Source organism: Molothrus ater, chromosome Z, assembly GCF_012460135.2.
Source record: "Molothrus ater isolate BHLD 08-10-18 breed brown headed cowbird chromosome Z, BPBGC_Mater_1.1, whole genome shotgun sequence".
Taxonomy (NCBI): Eukaryota; Metazoa; Chordata; class Aves; order Passeriformes; family Icteridae; genus Molothrus; species Molothrus ater.
In genome coordinates this window covers 11,894,339-11,905,787 of record NC_050511.2, presented here as the reverse complement: position 1 = coordinate 11,905,787, position 11,449 = coordinate 11,894,339, and positions in this window count along the sequence as shown.

Here is an 11,449-nt window from a genome sequence, read left to right as displayed (position 1 = left end):
TTTCAAAAGTCTTCCAAATAAACTTTTTCAATATATAAATTTTTTCAAACTCTTCCAAATAAACTACTGCACTTCTAAATTTTGTCAGTTTCTACTATTACAGTTTATAACAGATTCATTCTGATGATAAGAAATTTCACAGCAAAGGGTGAAAACAGTCTACAGCTGTCTTAAAGCATTATTTAGGGCCTGTGCCCTAAATGGATAAGACTGCAAATACAAGGTCCATGGCTAGGACATTCCCAGATGTATTTCTATTTAGGGTGGTTCTCATATCTAGACTCTTCTGTAATTATATAAAAATGATGAGGAAAACTTCCCCCCAACAAAGTCTCATGGAAGGTTAATGGTGCAAATGCTGATTCTTATATTTTGTATCTCCTTTACAGAATGAAGTCAGCTGTGAGAAAAAGGCACAGAGAGTAGCAGGGTATATGGACATGGTTTTTGTCTGAATTATTATTCTCTATTAATGAATTTAGAGATTTGCACCGTTATTTTAAAAATAGAAGACCTGCATTTGTAGTCTCCAGCTGGAATATAAGTTTGCAACAAAGAAAAACCAAATTTAATCTCTCTAATGAGACATTGATGATAATAATTTTGTAATAAGTAATTGTATTCTGGAGCTGATGGGATTTATCTTTTGGAATGTATTTCATGTAGTTTCACAGTAACATAAGGAAGGATGGTAAAACCTGAACTCTTTTTGAGAAGGACAGATTTGATGCAGTCCTTTTATTTAAAACCCTTGTGATTGTACCCCTTGTAAAATGATTAATTTCTAATGAATCTGCATCAGGCATCAGCTGCAGAGCATGACTTGTAGATGTGAGCCCTAGGCACTGCAATGACCTCAGGCTCAATGTCTTGAGCCTTGTCTTTACTCTGGGACTACATTTAAAATACTGAACTATGTTAAATGAAATTTAAAGGATGGAGCTACAGTTAAGAAGCCTTTTTTTGCCAATTACACCATGTGCATTAGTCAATAATAAATTTTATTGCCTTTTAATGGTTGGTTGGTTGGTTGGTTGGTTGGTTGGTTGGTTGGTTGGGTTTTTTTGTTTGGTTGATTTTGGTTTGGTTTGGTTTTTTGGTTGTTCGTTTGGTTTTTTTTCCCTCCAGACTACAGCAACTCATAGGTTGTAGAAGTCTTTCTCAAGTTGAGAACTGTAATGGGTTTGTTATCAAAAGTTGCTTCTGATTAATTTAGTTGCTTTTGGTACTTTCTGTAGCAGAAAGCTATGAGCTACATTTCAAACACTATAGGGTGGTGGGATAGCTGTGATGGTTTAGGGACATAAGCAAACATGAAATTTTTCATGAAAATCAGGGCCGTAGATTTTTAACTGCAATGGTGGTGCTGATGACTATATTATGTAGGTGGGAATTGTAAGCAGCTCCCAATTTGTCTGCTTTCCTTTCTTATGTGTTTTGGGTCTATTCAATTTCAACTAACACATTTCAGTGACTTCTGTCTCTTAGTTAAGGTATGGTTATGATTATCATTTTGGTCTGTGCATTTAATGCATTTGCTTGATGAGTTGTTCAAAAATTATAAGGGGCCCAACCCAAAATCCAATACTGTTAGTAAAAATTTCCCGTGCATTTAAAAGGAAATAGGGGTAGGCTCTAAAGAGGCTAGCATGGCTTTCATGAGCATCTTTTGTTCCAACAAGCTGTTGGAAAAAAGCTCTTATGTTATATAACACAATCTCTGTATGTTTGTGGTACTAGCAGAGACAAAGAGCATAGGGGTCACCTCCAGAAAAAAAACCTCACATTTTTCAAGTGCATGACTTTTATTTCTGCTACTTAACATTTTCCAATAAAAGGAAATCGAGACTAATGGGATTTTATTTCTTTGTAGATTTGGGCTTTTAGCTGTGGTGATCATTTGAAGCAGTCATCTAAGCAGCAATATTTAATTTATTTTGTATTTTATTTTTCACAAATGAAGAGAATATACCTTGAATATATTCAAGGATTTATTCCTTGTTCAGGAAAAATATTTTCTAGAGAAACGTAGCTACCAAGTGCTGTTATTTTATCCAAAGTGAAAAAGAAAAAGAAAATAAGAGAGAATTCTCATGTAATTTTAATTAAACTTTTAATTAATGCAGTAAACCCAACAGCTGCATATCTCTAGAAGCACCTGCCCTGCTTCACTGGATTACAGATGTATAGGAAAGGTGATTTCTGTCTTCACTTCATCAACATTCACAGTCTTTTTTGCCCAACAAGCATCTATGCCTTTCAGGTATTTGTTTTGTCTCCTTTTGTCCTTGAGAATGGAAAAAAATCTTGTGACAAAGCAGTTAAATACCTTTCTTTTACAATTCTTCTCCACATCATTTCGCATGACATTTACAATAACCATATTTTGCTCATTTTCATCAGCAGTTCTATAGATAATTTTTTGTATCTTAGTAAACTGTTACTTTGTGGTCCCTTTCTTTCCATTAACCTTATATGTTTAATTTCCTTCTAGTAGAAGATGGCACTTCACTCTTTTTGAGACAGTTAATAAATTTTGGCTCATTATTTAGTGCAAAGGTGAAGATTTTGGGTGGTAGAAAACTCAGCTCATAATAGTAAACCGGAAAAGAGATACTTTGTAGGACTTCATACCTTACATAATTTGAGTATCTGACCTGAGAACTTGGATAATCCTGTTCCTTTGGGGGAAGATTCAGTGTTTTTTCCGGGGACAAAGTTAGCAAGTTTGGGTGCACTAATGCTTAGTTACATTTGGTTGTAATTAATATGTAAATCCTTAACTTGGGTATAAAAATAGTTAGTATCTCTAAAAAATGACATGTTTATAAGTAAGCTTTGGCAAACTTTATAAAATTTTAATTCCCCTCACCATCCCAATTTTCATATGTCCAAATGCTTTTCCTTTAAGTTGTTCTTTCTCTAAAAATTGTTTTTGCATCACTATTCTACTATTAGGTCATTATACTGGTTCAATACATATTAGAAAGTCAATTTTAAATGCATCTTCATTAGTTTTTTTAGTTTTGAAGCAACCAGCTCACTTACTTTTGTTCAGCTTTGCACAATGGGCTCAGAGAAGGCTGAACCAGCTCCCTAAATGTGGCCAAAATGTGATGGTCACACAGAGTCAAGAAGAACTCCTGTCCTCATTGCCACTGCTCTGCCCTGTGTCCCTTCTTAACACAGATAGCACCTGCTTTATTCTTTGATGCATTTGTTCTTGAAGGAATTATTACTGTTGGATGTAACGCAGTAGTTTATGAAAAAATGTGGTTTCTTGTAACAAGAGACGAAAGGAAAACCCTTACTTGGAAAATACCTGAATCAGAAGTTGTAGCAATTAATCTTTTTCTAAAGAAATTTTTCTTCTTTAAATTAATTTTTAAAATAATTTATTGGTGTTTAACTAATGCTATAATTTGTTTGAGAGTATTATTCTAACATTTTCCAGTTCATCTTTGCAATAATACTACTTTGAAGAAAAAACAGTTACAGGCAGTGAATGGGGGAAAAGGAGACTGGAAGGCTATGAGCTGAGGCAAGGAAAATTTCAGCTCCTGAATTCTTATGTGTTCCATTGGTATATACTCACAATTCTTTTTTAATTGAAGCAAGATAATTAATTTTGACCATAAAGTATCACCATTTTCATCACATCATCACATTTAAAATATTAATTATAACATCATACATAGCCAAAGAACAACCATTTGAAATATTGTATTTTACTGTAGGACATAAATTTCTGGTTTTCTTTACTGGATTATTTACATTGCTTTGAAGTCCTCTTGGCATGAGAGGTACTATGGAAATGAAGATATCAGTTTTTCCTTCTGCTACGTATTGGCATCACAGTACACCTACACAGATGTGATTGGGATTGTGGGATGGGAAACAACATGCCTTGAAATTAAATTATGGAATCACTGTCATGACAAATGAGGTTATGAAATTAATTACTCTGCATGTTCAACGAAGATTTTCTAAATGTACACACAGTATGATTTTTTCAACATAGTGAAATTGTTCCGTTTATTAGCAGCTTGAAAATGTTACCTCCTAGATGTAAGTTCTAAACAAGAAAATATTATTTTCAACTCAGTAGGTAGAGGCAGAAATCAGTTCATTTGGTTTAGAAAAGACAAGAGAAGAGTCAGGAAAAAATAAAAACTAAATAAATTAAATTTAAAAAAAGATAATATACTGTATTATTCACAAAACCCCAGGCTATTTTAAAGTGTTGAAATATTACAGATTTCATAGTGGATTTTAAAACAGAAGGTCAACCCAGTCTTAATTGCTGGAGTTTTTATCAGTCATTTAACCTCTATTTGTGGCAGTTGAGAGGTGCATTTATAACTTTTCTCAAACACGTCTAAACCAGAAGGTACTTTCTCCTGATCCAATTAGGTAAGAATAAGTTCACTGGCCATGAATGGTATCACCTTTGGAGTGAAACATGATAATGTGAGCAAATGAAGTAATGCCCCTTAGATTTCTTTAAAATGAGAATAGAGATGATTGCATCACAGGCTGCAGGGGGAATTTTGCTAGAAGTGATTTTAGTATTCAGGATACAATCTGGTGAAATCATGAATAAAAGGTGTCACTCTCTTCTTAATGAGAAGTTTTGCTTCAAGTGCAAATAAAGGTAGGATGTCAAAGAAAGTATAAACCTCTGGAGCAGATATATTCATGAAAATCCTCAATTCAAAGGCCAGCCAGCTTGACTTTAAGTAGCTTCTCATGTAATCTGTTAATAAAGTTATATTCACAGTAATTTATAAAAAATATTACTATTTGCTTGCAGTGATGGGCAGTTCACTTGTTTCTATATTTTATAAGAGAGGTCTAGATGTGTGCTCATTGTACATGACTATTCCAATTAAGTAAAGTTTGCCATTATTTAGTCCCAATTATTTTTTTTCTGGTTGCTAATAAGGTTTTACTAATAAATACCTCAGAAATTAAGGTTCTGATTTCTCACATCACCTATTATCTCTCATGTCTGAGCATTAATAATGCCTTTGAAACATAGAAGTCCCCCAAAAGTTCTGTCATTCAGAATCTTCCTTGTGTCCATTTGTTTGTTTATCTTCTGGACTACAACTTAAGTTTGTGGATTCATGTTGTTCACTTCTGCAATAGTCCTCAGTCGTTCCATTTCTACTTCTTATTGTTAACCTTGCAACCTTTAAAAGTCCTTTAATAAGCTCTTCCTAAATTTCCGGAAACAAACTACCCAGCTATTTGAAGACACTTAGCTCAAGTAAGTGTAAATAAATAAACTAAAGCATTGGTTTATTTAATCTCCTTGTATTTTTTAGAGTACTAAGGTCCATATTCCGAAAAGGGAAATGACCTCTTAGTTTTTAAAGACTATAACATTTTATTCAAGAAAAGATGATCCCTGAAATATATGTTGAAAACTTATAGGGAAAACTCAAAAGTGAGGGTGAAGTAACATCATCTGCAGCACTTCACCTCTACATAACAGTTTGAAATTTCCTCTAGAATAATTGTTTACTGGTTTTCTTGAAGGTCAGTCCCATTTCTTCCTATCCTCCCACAATGGGAACTACTGTACACAACCGCAGGATAACAATGGTCTCTATTCTCCCAGCAGTTACCAGGGAGACTGAACTAATTAAGAATCATACACATTGGAAGCACTTTCAGTTAGGGACTGGGAAAAGCAGAAATCATTCCTGAATAAGAAAAATAATGACCATATTAATCCTTATAAAAATTTGAGTTTGCATCACTGAAACTAGTAAGACAGTTTTCACTCTGGAAGCTTAGGTGTTTTCCTGATTATCCAACTTTCTTACTGATATAACACTTGTGCCAAAAGGTTTGAAAAATTAAAGGAACTTCAGGTAAATATCATGACAGAACTATGTTTTTAAGGTAAAAATCTGTGACAGCTTCTGATCCTGGTCATGGTAACTAGAATGACCAAAACTCCATGAAATTCAGTGATGTAAGCTAGGGCCCTGAGAACACATTTAGAACACAAATGTACTTGTTGATTATGATTATAGCTTTGTATTTAAATCCACTGAAGATTTGTGTAATTTTCTTATTCAAGTGAAATGTTTTATATCATCACATTCATTGAGTGGCAGCTATCCTAACAACAAGAATGTTAGGAAGCTTTAAGTTGATATAATTTTAATATGAATTCTAGTACATTTTTCAATGTTCGCTTCTTCATTCTGTAAGCTAAGAAAATGGCATTATTCAAAATTTTTTACAGCAAGCTAGTATCTTGTAAACACCTAGTCTTTTGAAATAACTCACCTAGCTGATCAAAGGAAGCCAGCTGGTTGAATTTTCCTGGGTTTCAGCAAAGTTTTCTGTACTGTCTCTCATGTGATCCTCCAGCTCACAGCTGAAAAAACCATCATGCCATGGGTGAGCAACTGGCTCACGGGTGGGGCACAAAGGGTTACAGGGACTGTAACAGGGACAGTGCAGTTACTGTACAGTTACATCTTCGCAAACTTGGACACAGGGCTGGAAGGGCTACTGAACAAGTTTGCCAAAGAAACAAAAATGTGAGGAGCTTCTGACTTCCTCAAAGGAAGGAAGAACATGTGAAATTCCCAGGAAATGAGTGGGCTGGGCAATCACAAGTCATGTAAAATTTAACCAGGGCAAGTGAAAGATTCTTGTATCTGGTGACTCTGGTTGTGTGTGTAGCCTGGGGAAGAAGAGGCTAAAGAAGAGCACTGTGGAAAGGGACCTGGGGCTCCTGGTCAGTGGTGAGCTGAACACGAGCCAGCAGTGCCCTGGCAGCCAGGAGGGCCAACCCTGTCCTGGGGGCATCAGGCCCAGCATCACCAGCCAGGCAAGGGAGGGGATTGTCCTGCTCTGCTCTGCACCGGGGCAGCCTCACCTCGAGTGCTAGTGTTTTGGGTGCCACAACATAAAAAAGACATTAACTTGTAAGAGTCCAAAGGAGGGCAATGAGAATGGTGAAGGGTCAGGAGGAGAAGCAGAGTGAGGAGTGGCTGAGGTCTCTTGGTCTGTTCAACTTGGAGGAGACTCAGGGGACACCTCACTGCAGTTACGTCTTCCTTGTGAGGGGAAGAAAAGGGGCAGGCACTGATCTCTGCTCTGTGGTGACAGTGACAGGACCCAATGGAACAGCATGAAGTTGTGTTGAGGAGGTTTAGGCTGGAAAATAGAGGTTGTACACTTCTACACCCAGAGAAAGATTGGGTATTGGAATGGGTTCCCCAGGGAAGTGGTCACAGCACCAATCCTGGAAAACACTCTGTAGCACAGGGTGTGAATCTTGAGGTGTCCTGTGCAGAGTCAGGAGCTGGACTCAGTCATCCTGGTGGATCCTTCCAACTCAGAACATTCTGTGATTCTGTGAAATAATGTTGAGAAATAATTTACCTTTCTGTTTATATTCACACACATCAAAATCTGTCATGAACATAAGCAAATAATATTGTTTATGAAGATTCTGTAGCTGAACCTATGGTTCTGTGAAGGAAATAATTACTAATAATAAGATAATTCTATTTATCAGCTTCTTGAACATTTCGAAGGCAGCTAGTAAGTGGTTTTTTATTGTATCTAATGATGCAGACAGGAAAAAAAACTTCACCTTGAAAATTGAAAGGAGAAACTATGTTGAGACGCATGCTGAAATCTTGAAGGCAATAATCTCAGCACCTGAATAGAGCATTAGCTTTCTAATCAGACAAGATTAGGTGGGAGTTCAGTGTTGAAGGTGTTGAAGCTCCTCATGATGATTGCAAAAGTCTTCAATTTGCCTTAAGTGAAAATTGATGAAGAAATATGAAGAGGTGCCATAGCTATCACACAGAACATAGCTCTACTTCTTCTCAAATAAATGGCAATATAGCTGTTGATACCAGAAGGAAGGAGAACTGAGTCAATATTTTTTGAACAGCAAAATTTCTTCATAGAATTTCTTTTACTTTAATGTAGCTGGCACATATAACTACAAAGAAATAAAATTTACAGGAAATATGATGGACCAGTAAAAATCTGATCTAGGGCCAAAAACATGAGGAACAAACTAAAAATATTTTAGCCAAAAAAATTTCTGATGTTCGTCATTAAAAAACTAGGACAACACTCTCTCCAAGTTTGAAGGTGACACCTGCTTTATAATCAGTGTATATCTTGTAGTATTTAAGCAGAGGAACACCAGTGCAGACTGCAATAATACTGAACCAAAGTAGCGCAAGACTAAACTGGTATCAGTCTTAACTATGAAAAGAATATTGTGACGTCTCAGTGTCAGTTATTCTTCTGGCAAATAATTTGGATTATGAAGTATTGTGACTTTTTGGAGGGAATAAAATGTTGTTTAGGGGATTGGTTGAGATGCTTTGTGTTTATACATTTTGCTGTAGAGCAGAAAGACCAGTTAATTTAATTCAATAAGCTTTACCAATTAATAGGCACGCTGTATGAGAAACTAAAGCATGCACTTGGTTGCTGAAAAACTATTTATCTTACTAGCTTTTTGAGTTAGTAAGTAGGTTAATTCACAAGGTACCAGCAAATACAATATAGCCTGGAAAATGTCAGGCTATAAACTGAAGCAGTGGAAATACCGAGGATTTCTGAGTGTGTTTATGACATAACTCTTGTAGGTGAGATATGGAGTAAACTGAAAGGAGACCCAAAATCAATCATATACACTTTTCAGTTCCTGCTACCCAGCATGTCATTTTTATGCAAGCACATATGCAAAATCAGTATTATTATTTCATTTCTTCTGATGTATCTAGGCCACAAGTGAGTACCCTTTCTGTATAACTGCATCATTGCCATTGTAATCACAAGTTAAATTCTACTATTTTGGACAACAGCTGACTGTTTTCCTAAGTACTCTTCTGTGGATGCAGAACATTTATTCTCCATTCCACTCCTCCTCAGACACCATCTCAGTAACATTTCTTTCATCTTCATTCATAAAGATGCAAATATTGGACTTTTCAGAAATAGCAGAGAGCCTACACCAGCGATGAGAAAGACACTGAAAAAATTGTTGTGATTCAAATTATGCTCATCTTCCTCTCCTTGGTTCTGAAAAAAAACCCACCATGAGTTTCACTGCATAGTTTTGGTGTTCTAGAGTTGGAAATGTAACAAGCTTCTGTGATAACATACTTCTATGCTTTGCTTGCATATATACATTTGCTTTGCTTATTTGTTTCTGTAGGATCTGCTGGGCAACATGGTAGGATATACTTAGGAGTGAAATCTTTTGACAAGTTGAACAGACACAGACAGATGAAGCTCAAGATCCTGTGAGAGATTCATTTTGCTAATTTTAATCACATTAGGTTATCTGTGCTATGTATCCTAAACTGTGATATTCAGATGGAATGATGTTAGTGATTTATGCCACAAAAGGCTGTGCCAGTTTACCTTTGTATTCGAGATCTATATGTGATAAGGAAGAGTAAACTACTAGGATTATAGCAATAAATTGTGAGACTAAGATAGCTTTTTGCCTTTGTCCACCTGAGAATTACAGAAACTATCTGATTATTGCACATGTTGAAATGACTTACAGCTGTTATAGTGAATCATCCTTTCATGTGGGAGAAAGAAAATGAAAACTGAAATTATGCATGTGATGGTCACCTCCCATTTTTAAAATATTTACCATTTGTATTCGCTGTTTGCCAAATGCAGCCATTTGGAACAGAAGTTGTTGCACAAAATTCAGTAGAGGCCTTTTATTTTGTAGCTACTGAGAAGTTCCAAGCAAGGCAAAATGTTTGAGCAGATCACAAAGTGCTGCTGAACACCTTCATGGCATGTTAGTATCTTCTAAATATTATATTGGTTGTCTGTTCATAATCCTTCTGGGAACATAATCCTGTTCCCAGATCTTACTTGGCATTACCTTCTCCTTTTCTCTGCCTTGTTTTTCCCTTCTCCTGCATGTACATGTTTGCATACACTGGTGCATGATTTCTTATGACCCACCTGAGCAGGGTTGAGGATTTATACACAACTGGTCAGGAATCAGGATGTGGTTTTCTAAATTCATTGTGTGTGTTTGTCTTTTCAGGGCGGTAAATCAGAGCTTGTGGTTTGCACTGGAAATCTGATAGATGTATTCTGGTGTGATGAAATAGGGTTACATAGGAGAACAGTGCGTGCCAAACTTCTGTAGCTTGGGCTTTCACCATGTACTTTGCAGATTCAAGATCAATTTCTCTCACAAATGGTTGCTCATTGCTCTTCATTCTACAAATACATATAAGTTTCAATATGCATTATACACGTGTGTTCAGTTTTCTGAGATCTAAAGCTGGAGTTTTGCCAGGTCTATTTACATCCACAAAAGGTCTTGGAGACTGTCTTTAAGTCAGTTTGTAAGAAAGTTACTGACTTGCACAAGAATAAATGGAGCCTTTATAGGATCCTCTCACAGACTCCCATTTTGAGCTTGAAAAGAGATATTTTTGAAAAAAAAATTTATTAACTTTTTCAGGCATCACGGAACCACAGATTCATCCATGTTGGAAGAGATCTTCAAGATCATCAAGTCCAACAGCACCACCATAATCACTCCTAAACCATATCCCAAAGTTCCTCATCCAGATGCCTTCTGAACACTTCCAAAAACAGTGATTACATCACTTCCCTGGGCAATTTACTCCAATGCCTAAGCTCTCTTTCAGTTTAAAAAATATTTCTAATATCTAATCAGAACCTCCAAATATTAACCTTAGAAAGTAGTATTTAACAGCTTTCATACAATGTGCTTTAATCCAAAGATCAAAAGAAATTTTGGCTAAGCGCGTAATGCACTTACTTGGGGTGATGAGGCATCCTGACCCACCCACCTGAATAGGACAGTCCCTCTGCAATAAAATCTGTGGGAAACTCTGACCAGAGGATGTAAATTGAAGCTGCAATATACGTTAACATTGAATTTGAAATCAGACTTTTAAAAGGGCATCACTCTTTCTTTAAAGCTTGGACCACAATACAGTTATTGGGGTCTCTGTAAAGATGTCACTTTCTGTAGGTGTCCCTGAGATGTACCCAGCCATATTCAGAGCTGAACCTTTACTCTTCTTGAACACTTACTGAGGTAAATTGGTAGAAATGAAAGGGCCCCACGCACATATGAATCTCTGAGACTTGTACAAGTACAAAAGAAATTGCTTTCAAAGAATATATCACAATTGAAGACAAAAGCAGTTTCAAACTTGTTATATGAAAAATTTAAATAATTAATTGAATTATCCTTGAAGTTCTGTTAACAACTTAAAAAGATTCTGCCCATTCTGCCCTTGTCATGCATCCCAGTGGGAGAAGAATTCTAGGAGTCCCATGTTCTCCATTTGTCAGTCAAAATGAGAGTATCCTATTTTATTGATAATTACACTTTTTGTTACATAGTAGTGAAGACACTTTTGTTTTTGTT